The following is a 12310-nucleotide window of genomic DNA, read 5'->3' as shown; positions in this document are numbered from 1 at the left end:
CAGGCTTCTCACTGAGCAGGGAGCCCAGTGACCTGAGCCAATCATGACCTGAGCCAAAGGCAGATGCTTAACTGACTGAGCCCATAAGCACCCTGGGAATTTTTAAAATATTTTTTTCTGAGTGGTGCTTAGAAAAACTCTGTCCATACTGACTCTTTTTGATCAAATAGAGCAAGGTCCTAGCAAGCTATTCTGGGTTCCTGTTCACTCTCTGTGAGAAACTAAAGCTCTTACATGCCTTGAAAGTAGGGAAGTCATAACTATGATCCTACAAGCCAAGAGGAGATTCCATTTGTGAGAGGACCAGTGAGTGCATTGATTATTTTTTAACTCAGGGCACCTGGACCCATCACTGATCTATTCCTGAGCTTTCATTTAAATATGATCACTATGGAATAGGATTCTGGGTCAGAGCTGCCCTGGGGTGTCCATCTATCACACCACCCTTCACTTAATAGGGAAAGCACCCAGTAGTTCTTCATGTGTCAGCCTGATGCAGGTCATGTTGAATTGAACAGCTCCTGAAAAACAGTGCCCTTGTCAAATTGCTTTTTGTCCTGCAAATACAATGGAAAAAATAGATTTTGCCATCTTATTATATTTTGGGTAATTTAAATCCAGAGTCAGACTAAACCGACCAAGGAAACAAATTAACAAATACTAGTCTAGGTAAGATTCCACAAAAATATTTGGTCTGAATATTGTGAAAGGATTTCAATTTCAACTAGAATCAGTGGACATAAAGTGGAGAATCTCACATATGGACCCTCGGAAGAATGGAAATTGAGAATTGAGAGACTGATTTCCACTATTATGCTTGGCTTACAGAAGATGGAGAATTATGTCCTAACCAACGAATATCTGCCAAGAATTTCTCCTCATCTTCAAGCCAGTGAATTTGCTGCTTGGATTCTGGCTGGACTTCCCTTTCCTTGCATTCCTTGTCCATAAATGCAGCTTGCCCCAAACCCTCAATGGACTCACTTGTAGCTTGCTACAGCATGCACTTTCCAAATTTTACTTTCCCTGCTATTCCAGAATAAACTCAATTTCAGATGATTTAAGATTGCCTCAGTTTATCTCTACTTAGGTTGATAGTATCATATGGGAAATCCACTGGAATAAGCTTTTAATGCATGCTGAAAATGATAATGGAGCAAAAATTATGTTGATCTTTAACACTCTGGATTCTATGGTACCAATCTCATTTCTTGGAATCAATCATAATGAAGAGTTAGATCTAAAATTTTATAGATCCCTTTTCCTGCCAGTTAAAAGATTATTACCCTTTCATTTTATTCCAATTAAAAGTTATTTTGGTTTCTTTGGTCTGATCATTTCTTATGATGCTCAACAAGGCAATTCTGGATCATACTCCTGACTTCTGATGGTACCAGTACTAATCAGTGTTTCTATTACTAAGCAACAGGTTGCTGTCCTAAAAAATTCCAGATCTCTTAATTAATCATGCCAGTGAAAGAATCCAGAAAGGTAAGCAGCTGAAGAAGAAAAGAAACTAATAAAGGAACAAAAAACAGTTCTTTCAAAAATATTAAAGCTAGTTTTATAGGACTCTTTTTTAATGTACTAAATTAAAAATTGTTTTTATACACCATGATGGGTTGAATTGGGTCCCCTTAAAATTATGTTGAAATTTTAGCCCCTTGTACTTAAGAATGTGTTATTATTGGGAAAAATAGTCATTGCAGGTATCATTAATTTAGATGTGTCATACTATCTTAGGGTTGGCCCTCTATGAATATGATTGGTAACAGTGGGAAGGAGAAAACTTTCCTCTTTCCAAGGTTCTTCTATCTGGACTAAGAAATTTGCATGACACAGAGTTACAGGAGAAAAAAAAAGTACAAACAAAAAGAAGAAAAAGCAGGAGGAAACGTTTTGTTATGTGTGTGCAGAGGCCCAGTAATGAAACTGAGACCCTAAGAAATGACCAAGGCAGACAGTTTTTATACTTTTTAAACCAAGGAAAGGAATCTATGAGGAAGTGACAGGTCGAAGAAAAATTACATCTGAGAGTTTCAATTAGTAAGGAATACTAAGCAAGATTTGGGTTGTGGAAGTAACTTAGTAAAAAGTAAGAAGGGTTAATACAGCCCTCTGGGTTTCCCACATCATATAGGTAATGGAATATTATTCAGCCATAACAAAGAAAGAACTCTACCATTTGTGACAACATTAATGGACCCTGAGGGCATTATGTTGAGTGAAATAAATCAGATAGAGAAAGACAAATAGTGTATGACATCACTTACAAGTGGATTCAAAAACAAAGAAAACAATATAAAACTACAAAAAAATCATGTTTGTGATTGGTAAAGGCAGAGACTAGACAGTAGGAGAATTAGACGAAGGTGGTCAAGAAAAGGTCATAAAGGTCTCTAATTCTTATTGGCTGTTTCATGTCATAATCTGTTATCCCAAAATAGACATAAAATGTAAAATATTTTGAAATTCTTTCTTTGTCACAAAAAGGCTATGAAATGTTCCTATACTATTTGTGGACAGAAAGTACAATATTCCTAATTCTAAAAAAGAATCTCTATCTCTAACAGACATATAAAGTATACTGTGGCTTTAAAACAAAACCAACCAGTAGCCAACACCAGTCACTTCACAGCACCTAGAAATAATAAGACTTTGTACAGGTTGAAAGAATAGGAACATGAGTTCCAGCTGAGTATCAGTCTCTGGGAGTCTCAAATTTTGATCATCTTACTAAGTAAGGAACGATTTAGGCAGGTGGGTCTCATTATACTTTGTGTCTGTTGTCAGATGCTGTTGTTTTGAGGTCCATAAAGCTGGAAGCCAGTATGGGGTGGTGTGACTTTGAAAGACTGTTTCTTTGGGGTCTGAGTCTGTTATCATTCTGTCACTTTGGGGGCATGGAGACTGTGCACTGTGTTCTCTAGACTTTGTCAACCCAAGTAGCCAGGCCCACACTGCTTTGGATGAGATTAGAGACAGGGAGGCCTGGTCACCTCCTGGATCCAAAGGAAGGTTCTCTGATTAAAGGGTAGATCAACCTGCCCATCGGGAGAGTTTCCCAGGTACAGGTGGGATGGAGTGGATTGCTGAGCCCTGAGTCACATGTGATTGAGGTGGGTCCTCTTGCACAAATAACTGCCACCCACAAAAGGTAAAATCTGTGGCAATGCATTCTGGTGACAGGAAGCTCAGGGAAGACTCTCTGAATGTGTTTACCCTCTGAGCGTGCATGCTCTTTCCAAACACTGGAAGAAACAGTGACATGCCTGACTTCTCTGGCTCCTTGAGGCCTTATTATCTATCTGCCTCATAGGAGTCTATTTTTTGGAATAAATAGAAAATTTTTTTAGAAATATACCACTGATTGATAAGGATAAGTGGAGAAATAGTGTGCTGAAGATGAAAGCTTTTTGTCTATAAAGTTAAACTCTCTGCTGATCCCAGCTGACCTATAAACTAACTGAACAGGGTATGTGAATAGTCTAAAACTGTTTCTTCCTCAAACTATCAACATCCATGCACAGCTGCACCACCCAGAGGGAGGAGATTTGTGTCCAAGGCTGTACCACTGTGGGAGGATTTTGTAGAGTTTGTTGGCAATAATAAACTCCAGCATCTTCAGCCTCCACCCTGCTGATCCTCAGGGTGAAATCTGTCCCTGATCCACTGCCAATGAACCAGCCTGGGACTCCAGAAGTCTGGTTGTAAAGCATATGGATCAAGAGTATGGAGACTGGCCTGATTTCTGAAAGTACCAATTCAAATAAATATATCCATCACTGTGCAGGAGGCTTTGACTGGCCTCCTGCACAGTGATGAGGCTCTGACTGGCCTCCTGCACAGTGATGAGGCTGGCTCTCCAGGGGTGACAGGCAAGGACAATGGGGTCTGGGTCATCACGATATCCCCACTGGATCCTAAAGTAAGGAGAGAGAGAAATGCAAGGTCATATACAAACTTTCTCAGCCATTTTCAGAATTTTTCTTTTGTTATTTATTTCAGGCTAAATTATTTTAAAAAGTTGATTACTACCCTAAAATATCCAATTTCAAAAAGAACCCAAGATGCACAACATACAAAGGGGCCTCTAGATGTCACCTACACCATCCCTCTCCTTCTAGGTGACAGTCTTCATCAGAACATAGATACTTTCTTGTTCCTTCTGGAATTGTCCTCAATCTCATGGATCTAAACATACTTCGTCCTACAGAGCAACATGTATGTATCTACCATGTGAACAAATATACATCCTAAGCAACCGTGTCTTCCAGAGCACACTGAGCCCACCCTCTATTCCTTTCTCATCTTCCCTCTGTCCTTACCTGTGACCCAGAGCATCAGTGGTCCCAGGATCTGAGGAGGGAAAGTCATTTTGGGAAGTTGAATTGATGAATCCTGATAAGTAGAAGCAAAATGACAGCTGACGTTTTATCTTAGACTTAGAAGGAAATGTCCTTACTAGAGAACAATATGTAAATCCCCTGTGTGGAGAGAACCGGTGGAAGGGGTTGGGGAGGCTCTCCTGTGAGCAGAGATCAAATGCCTCTGCATTCGAAGGAAAACCCGATAGAGATAAAATCTATGGTGACTTAAGGGTAGAGGCACACAGTGACATGTCCCTTCTATTTTCTCTATCAGTTTTCTGGATTTTCAGAACTTACTTAGTCATATTTACATCTTAGTGGGGTTGAGTTTCCGCAAATATTTGGTGATTTTTGGTCTTTTCTTATATCTCACTTCAGTTGAGATAAATTACATGCAGAATAAAAGGCAAACAATTTCAGGGCACAAGTGAATAGTGACCACTTGTCAATTGGAGTATTTCGAATTCTCCAGATGCCTCACATGTGCACTGTTCTGTCCATCACTACTCCCAATCATGCTAGCTGTTCTGGCTTCCTTCACAGTAGTTTGGGTTTTCCTGCCCTTGAATTTTCATATAAATTGATGAAATTCTTCTGTTTCTAGCTTATTGCTAGTCTCTTTACTTTTGAAGACGGCTTTTATTTATGTTTTTCAGACTTTGGTTCTGTTGCAAGCTGATGTGTAATAAAGGATTTTGTGAAAGGAATTATCTTCACCCTACCTGACAAAGGATCCTGAGATGGCCATTTGCCACACAATGGAGTGCATGATACGCTGTGTTTCTTCTCCAATGGACAGTGAGGAGCCATTGGAGATGGAAATGCAATGAAATGGATCATAAAAAGGAAAACCTTGGGATGCCTGGGTGGCTGGCTCAGCGGTTGAACGTCTGCCTTGGACTCAGATCCTGGGATGAGTCCCACATAGGGCTCCCCACAGGGATCCTGCTTCTCCCTCTGCCTAAGTCTCTGCCTCCCTCTCTGTGTCTCTCATGAATAAATAAATAAAATTTTTTAAATCTTAAAAAAAAAAAACACCTTGATGAACTCCTGGAGGATTATAGTCTACATGTGAGAGCTAAAATAATGAAGCTTCTAGAACAAAGTCCAGGAGGATAACTTCAGGCCCTAAAGGTAAGGTAAATATTTATTACATGAAACATACATATACACATGCAAAATTAAGGGAGAAAAAAAATGGATAAATTAGATCTCATTGAGATTAAAAACTTATTTTCAACTATCTCATTAAGGAAGTTAATAAACATTCCTATACATGGGGAAAGATTTTCCAATGCATGTTTTTGCGAAAAGATTCATTTTCAGATTATATTACAAAAGATAATCCCTCTCTTTCCATACACACACACACACACACACACACACACCTGTTTTGCATTTCAATTTTTTTTAAAAGATTTTATTTATTTATCTGACAGAGAGAGAGACAGAGTACAAGTAGGGGAAGCAGCAGAGGAAGAGGGAGAAACACGCTCCCCGCTGAGCAGGGAGCCCGATGTGGGACTCAATACCAGGACCTTGGAATCATGACCCGAGCCAACACCCATGGCAGACATTTAACCGACTGAGCAACCCAGCCGCCCCAACATATCTGTTTTGGGCACATGTTTCCCAAGATTTCTAAATAACTAATGAAAAACATGTAAGAAATTACTCAACATTGTTACTCATCAAGGAAATCTACATTTTAGGTGCAATACCACCTCAAGATCTACCAATATGATTATAATAAAAAGTGTGACAACACCAAATGTTGCCAGGGTTTACAGCAACTGGATCTTGTACTTACAGTTGATGGAGCGGAAATACAGACTGGCAGTATTTACTGTAGTCCAACCTATGCAATTCAGCACTTGCATTCTGAGGAATGTACCCAAAGGAAGGGAGTGCTTAAGTCCATAGAAGGTATTGCAAAAAATGTTCCTAAAATCTTTTTCAGTAACAGTCCTCAATCTAAAAGAACTCCTAAATAGAAAAATGAATTGTGATAGATTCATATGCTAGAGAGCTTTTCTGCAGTAAAAAGGAATAAATTATGGCCACCAACAACAAAAGTGAAGTTCAAAAAACATGCTGTCAAAGGAAGCCAAATACAGAAAAGTACATACTATATGATATCATTTCTGTGTAGTTTAAGATCAGAAAACAGAGCAGTGGTGGCCGCTGGTGCTGGGGGTTGATTGGAGTGTGGCACTGACTACCAGGAGAGTGAGGAAGGCTTCGGGGTGTTGGAGACAGTGGCTCTCCCGACTTGGTAACAGTTAGAGGAGGATGTACGTATGTTATATTCATCTAGGTGTGTATTTAAATTCACTTTATATATAAGAAATTCACTTTGCTGCATTTAATTTTCTCTACTTTTTAAATGAATGAGTTCATTAATGCGTAGGACTTACGGAGTCTGACAATCAGATTCTTTTCTTATCATCTTCCCTACAAGTCCTGGTGCCTTAAGTAACCTAAGCTGGAAGAACCCCTGATTTCTCATCTCTAGAGGATTATTGTTCGACTATTTGCTCTGGATGAGTAAGGCCTTGGCAGCAAACACAGAGCACATCCTCAAGACTGCAGCAACTGGCAACTGGGAGAGTAACTACTGGCCCTAGTAGTAGTATTATTGTCCTTATTATTCAATAGTAGTATTAATAGTATTATTAATAGTATTAAGTATCATTGTCCTTATTATTAACAGTTTTAGTAGGGATATTTTCTTGGATATGGGCTCCTTTTTCTGCCTAGTTCTCGGTCTTTCTTTTTTTTAAGATTTTATTACTTTACTCATGAGAGACACAGAGAGAGGCAGAGAGATAGGCAGAGGGAGAAGCAGGCTTCCTGCAGGGAGCCTGATGGGGACTCCATCCCAGGACCCCGGGATCACGACCTTAGCCAAAGGCAGACCCTCAACCACTGAGACACCCAGGCGTCCCTAATTCTCGATCTTAAAACAAAAAACCTCCCAGAGTGTTTCTCAGAGAAGGGATTCAAAGACCATGCTGTGGACAATTCCTTTGCAGACCTGACCGAGAAACCTCCTTTGATAGCATCCACTGTTGTTCAAACAGGAAGCTTTTCAAGGACAAAATCCCTTGCAGGTCATGGCCCTTGCGCCCTGCAAGGCGGTCCCCAAAGAAGACCCTGCCCCCACGAACCGACCACTGGCGGAGGGCAGCGGCTGGAACCCCAGTCCCTGCGGTTAATGCTCCGGTTGCGGCACCTGGGGGGCAGTGTATACTCCCGGGGCAGTGATAACTGGCAGGACCCTCAGCCCCCACCGTGCTGATTCTGAGGATGAATTCGGTGTCCGGCTGACTCGTGGAGAACCTGTGGGACTCCAGGCTTTCGGTTACCAGCATCACAGATGCGAAGCTCAGGAGCCCGGCCTGGTTTCTGCGGATACAAGCTGAAGTGATCGCTGATGCCCTACTTACTGGGCCTGCAGGTGACACGCTGTGTCTCAGGGACGCGGAGGGGAGCCGGCACCGGGTCAGCCCAGCGTGCCTGCTAGCAGCTGGGAAGGACGCAAAGCACAAAGTCACCGTTGTTGACTAGGTCCCACTCCACTTTCCTCCAGAAGATTCTAGCTGCCCAGGTCCCCTAACCCTAGAGCACCTGAGAGTGTGTGTGTGGGGGGTGGAATCCCAGGTCAGGGATCACAGAGCCCTGGGGAGATCCCACAGTCAGTGGGGAGGAGAGAACTCCCAGCATCTCGGGATGTCCCCTGCACTCCCCCCTCACCTGGCAGGCAGGACCACAGAGGGCAGAGGAGTTGGGTCAGGACACCCATGTTCCATCCAGGCCCTGCCTGATGGCTGAGGCTGCCTGAGGCTCTTTTTTGCCTGGAATGTCTGAGCAGCCTATTCATGAGACTACTGAAGAGCAGGAATGGGCTCTGAGAAAACATGCAAATCAGTGAGGGGTTGGGCAGATCTGGCTGCGGCTAGGGAACCACTGCCTCCTGGGGGCTCACACCAGAAGGTGGGATTCATGTCCAGTCCCAGAGGAGCTTCTCTCCGGTGTTTGTAAGAAAAAACATCTCTCGGGGGTGCCTGGGTGGCTCAGTCAGTTAAGCAGCTGACTTGATTCTGGCTCAGGTCATGATCTCAGGGTCCTGGGATGAAGCCCTGCTCTGGCTCTGTGCTCAGTGGGAAATCTGCTTGAGGATTCTTTTTCCCTCTCTCTCTGCCCCTCCTCATGTGCTCACACTTGAGCGCTCTCTCTCTCTCAAATAAATACATTAAAAAAATTAATACATCTCTAATTCTTCTGGTGCCTATTTGTGTTCAAGACTCTAAATTCTGTACACCTTCTAAAAACAATAAAATAATAGAACTGAGACGACCCTCTAAAACTTAAATTTTTGTATGAACATATACTTTTCCTTATAGAATTCCTGAGCTCTCATCTTCTAGGGATGGGTGTGAAATATCAGTTCTATTTTGATATGCTACTTAGTTTAAATATTGGTGAGCCATGAACAAAAAAAAAACAAAAACAAAAAAACAGAGAATATGTCCTCGGATCAAATCCATGCACTGCCTCTTCAGGCACTATGCAGTAGAGAAGGCTTATATTGTACATTGTTGGAGTCTATTTCTACAATCCACATGATTCTTTATTTTGGAGGTAAATGTCCTTTGGGTATTAATTTTTTCTGTTTTCTATTTTTACTTTTCCTCATTCTTTTTTTTTAAGATTTTATTTATTTATTCATGAGAAACAAAGAAAGAGACACAGGCAGAGGGAGAAGCAGACTCCTTGCAGGGAGCTGGATGTGAGACTCGATCCCGGGTCTCCAGGATAATGCCCTGGGCCAAAGGCGGTGCTAAACCGCTGAGCCACCCAGGCTGCCCATTTCCTCATTCTTCTCATCAGTTTTTGCTCATCATATTGTCATGCCTTAGACTTTTTTTTAAATTTCTTTTTATTGGAGTTCAATTTGCCAACATATAGCATAACACCCAGTGCTCATCCCATCAAGTGTCATGCCTTAGACTTACCATAAGTTCCCTTTTGTCTGGCACAGTCCCAATGTGATCTTTAACATGTAATAGCACCTCCTTTTTGCGCTCACAAATAACCCAGTTTGGATGAAAACTTATATAACAATCCTCTATGCTGATTCTTTTTATTCATAGTTTACTAAGACATTTCTTAACTAAAAATTAGTAATGAATTGTTAAATTTTATCAAACTTAACTATTATCAGTATGATCAAACACATGTATTTATATATTTTAAAAATATATATTTATAGTTATATCACCATATATATTCATATATGATAGTCACAGAACATGAATACATGTATATTTAAGTATGTGCCACCTTAAATATATATATGCACCTATATGTATATTACATGAATATATGCATATTTTTCCACAAATAGTGTAATTTTTAACTTTTTATTCAAATATTATTTTGTTTTAATTTCTTCTTAATATCTTTATGAATGGAATGCTATTCATATTGAAGGCATCTATTTTAATAAAATGTGTCTATATAAGTGTGTGGGTGTATAAATATTGTATTTGTCAATTTTTGCATGATGATTAGTAACAAACTATTCACAACCCAATGGCACACCATGTTAGGCATTAACTTTAATATTCACAGATGTTCATGTTAACAATGGCTTGCCTGATCCAGGCAGGGCTCAGCTGGATGGTTCTGCTACACACCACTGAGATGCTCTCTATCCTACGGATAGAATTTCATCTGGGACCAAGATGGAAGGGCAGTGACTACTCATTCTTTTTTTTTTTCTTTTTAAGTAATCTCTATACCCTGTGTGGAGCTTGAATTCACAACCCCCACATCAAGAGTTGCATGAACTACCAACTGAGCCAGATAGGCATCCTGCTTTGGGCAAAATATTCTAATGGCAAGTTTCAGAAGTGATCAAAATCCCCAAACCAAGTTGCACAAGGAATTTAAATCCAAATATCTCCAACACAGGTGCACAAAATTCACATTCTTTGGCCTTGGTAATTCCTCAAATTTCTAAAAACCTTTAACCTATTAAATTTTCAAAGTATTCTTCAAAAAGTTAAAAATAGAACTCTACTATACAATTAATCACACTACTGTGTAATTACCCCAAAAAAACACAAGAATAATAATTTAAAGGGATATATGTACCCCAATAGCAGTATTATTTACAGTAGCCAACTTATGGAAGTATCCCAAGTGTCCATTGATAGATGAGTGGCTAAAGAAGATGTGAAACATTATCAGCCATAAAAAAGAATGAAATTTGTCATCTGCAATGACATGGATGAAGACAGGGAGTATAAAGCTAAGTGAGATAAGTCAGAGGAAAACAAATACCATATGATTTCACTCACATGTGGAATTTATTTTTTTGTATATTTTTTATTAGAGTTCAGTTTGCCAACATATAATATAATACCCAGTGCTCATCCCGTCCAGTGCCCCCCTCAGTGTCCTTCACTCAGTCACCCATCCCCCCCTCCACCTCCCCTTCCACTACCCCCTGTTCATTTAAGAATCAAAACAAATAAGCAAAAAAAGAAGAGAGAGAGAGAGAAACCAAGAAACAGACTCTTAACTATAGAGAACAAGCTGATGGTTATCAGAGGGGAGGAGGTGAACTAGATGATGGGGATTAAGGAGTGCTCTTGTCATGATGAGCACAGGGTGAAGTATGGAATTGGTGAATCACTAAATTGTACACCTGAAACTAATATTACACTGTGTGCTAACTATACTGGAAATAAAGTAAAAATGGAGTATTTGATCATGCCATTGGCAGATAAATGCTTTTCAGATTATACCATCATAAAAATGTTTTCAAATTTAGTTTTGTGTTAACTGGAAAACAGAGCTGAATGTGGTTTCAACATACAGCTTTAAATAGAAACTGTCTTAAATGGCTTCATTGGAAAAAAATCTTTTTAGCTGAAGTAAACATTCTCTAAAACATCTGCTTAAACATTCTATAGATCACCTGGTAACTTTTCAAATTTTTTTTTTATGATAGTCACAGAGAGAGAGAGAGAGAGAGAGAGAGAGAGGCAGAGACACAGGCAGAGGGAGAAGCAGGCTCCATGCACCGGGAGCCCGACGTGGAATTCGATCCCGGGCCTCCAGGATCGCGCCCTGGGCCAAAGGCAGGCGCCAAACCGCTGCGCCACCCAGGGATCCCCACCTGGTAACTTTTTAAAAAAGATTTTATTTATTTATTCGTAAGAGACACACAGAGACATAGGCAGAAGGAGAATCAGGTTCTCTGTGGGAAGCTCGATGCAGGACTTGATCCCAAGACTCCAGGATCATGACCTGAGCAGAGGCTCAACCGCTGAGCCACCCAGATGCCCCTACCTGGTAACTTGTTAAAGTTCAGAGTGCCATCTCAAGGTCTAAGGTGACCCACAATTTTGGGTTTATAAGAAGTTCTCAGTGAGGCAGATAATGCTGCAGGCTTCTGGGAAAATGTTGAGGACCATTTATTTTCATATTAAGGAAAAAGAATGTTACATTGGTGTTTAGTGTTTTTGTGCGTGTCAAAAACATTTTTCATTTATTTGTCAAACGATTGTTATATATTTATGTAATTTTCTCATTTTCTGTTTACCATATAACTCAATAAATTTTCATGCTATGATCCCAGACTTGCTGATAATACTTGGAAGAACATTCAAGTGTGTTCTGGGTCCATCCTTTAGCCAGAAGAGCTCTGAGAGCTGGGAATTAGTGACCATCCTGGGCTGCCTGCTGTCAACCACTCATCATTTTGTCCCTTCTAGAAACAAAACTCTCTCTTTTTTCTCTATAGCTTCCTTTAGAGATACTCAAAGAGATAGCCTCACTGGAATTTGGAGGTCAGAAGAAGAGGATTTGATTCTTACCCATGAGCAGCTGCAGGCAGAATGGACAAGGTGAGAGCTGAAGAATGA

The 12310-nt window shown here is 40.5% G+C and overlaps 1 pseudogene; it reads right to left on the bottom strand.

Annotated features, from left to right (window-relative positions):
- Positions 1-3488: 3488 nt before the first annotated feature.
- On the bottom strand, positions 3489-4377 carry LOC129510871 (immunoglobulin kappa variable 2-28-like; annotated as a pseudogene).
- Positions 4378-12310: the final 7933 nt, after the last annotated feature.

Source organism: Nyctereutes procyonoides, unplaced genomic scaffold, assembly GCF_905146905.1.
Source record: "Nyctereutes procyonoides isolate TBG_1078 unplaced genomic scaffold, NYPRO_anot_genome, whole genome shotgun sequence".
Lineage (NCBI taxonomy): Eukaryota > Metazoa > Chordata > Mammalia > Carnivora > Canidae > Nyctereutes > Nyctereutes procyonoides.
Note: the sequence above shows the minus strand (reverse complement) of the source record. Positions and strands in the feature narration are given on the sequence as shown.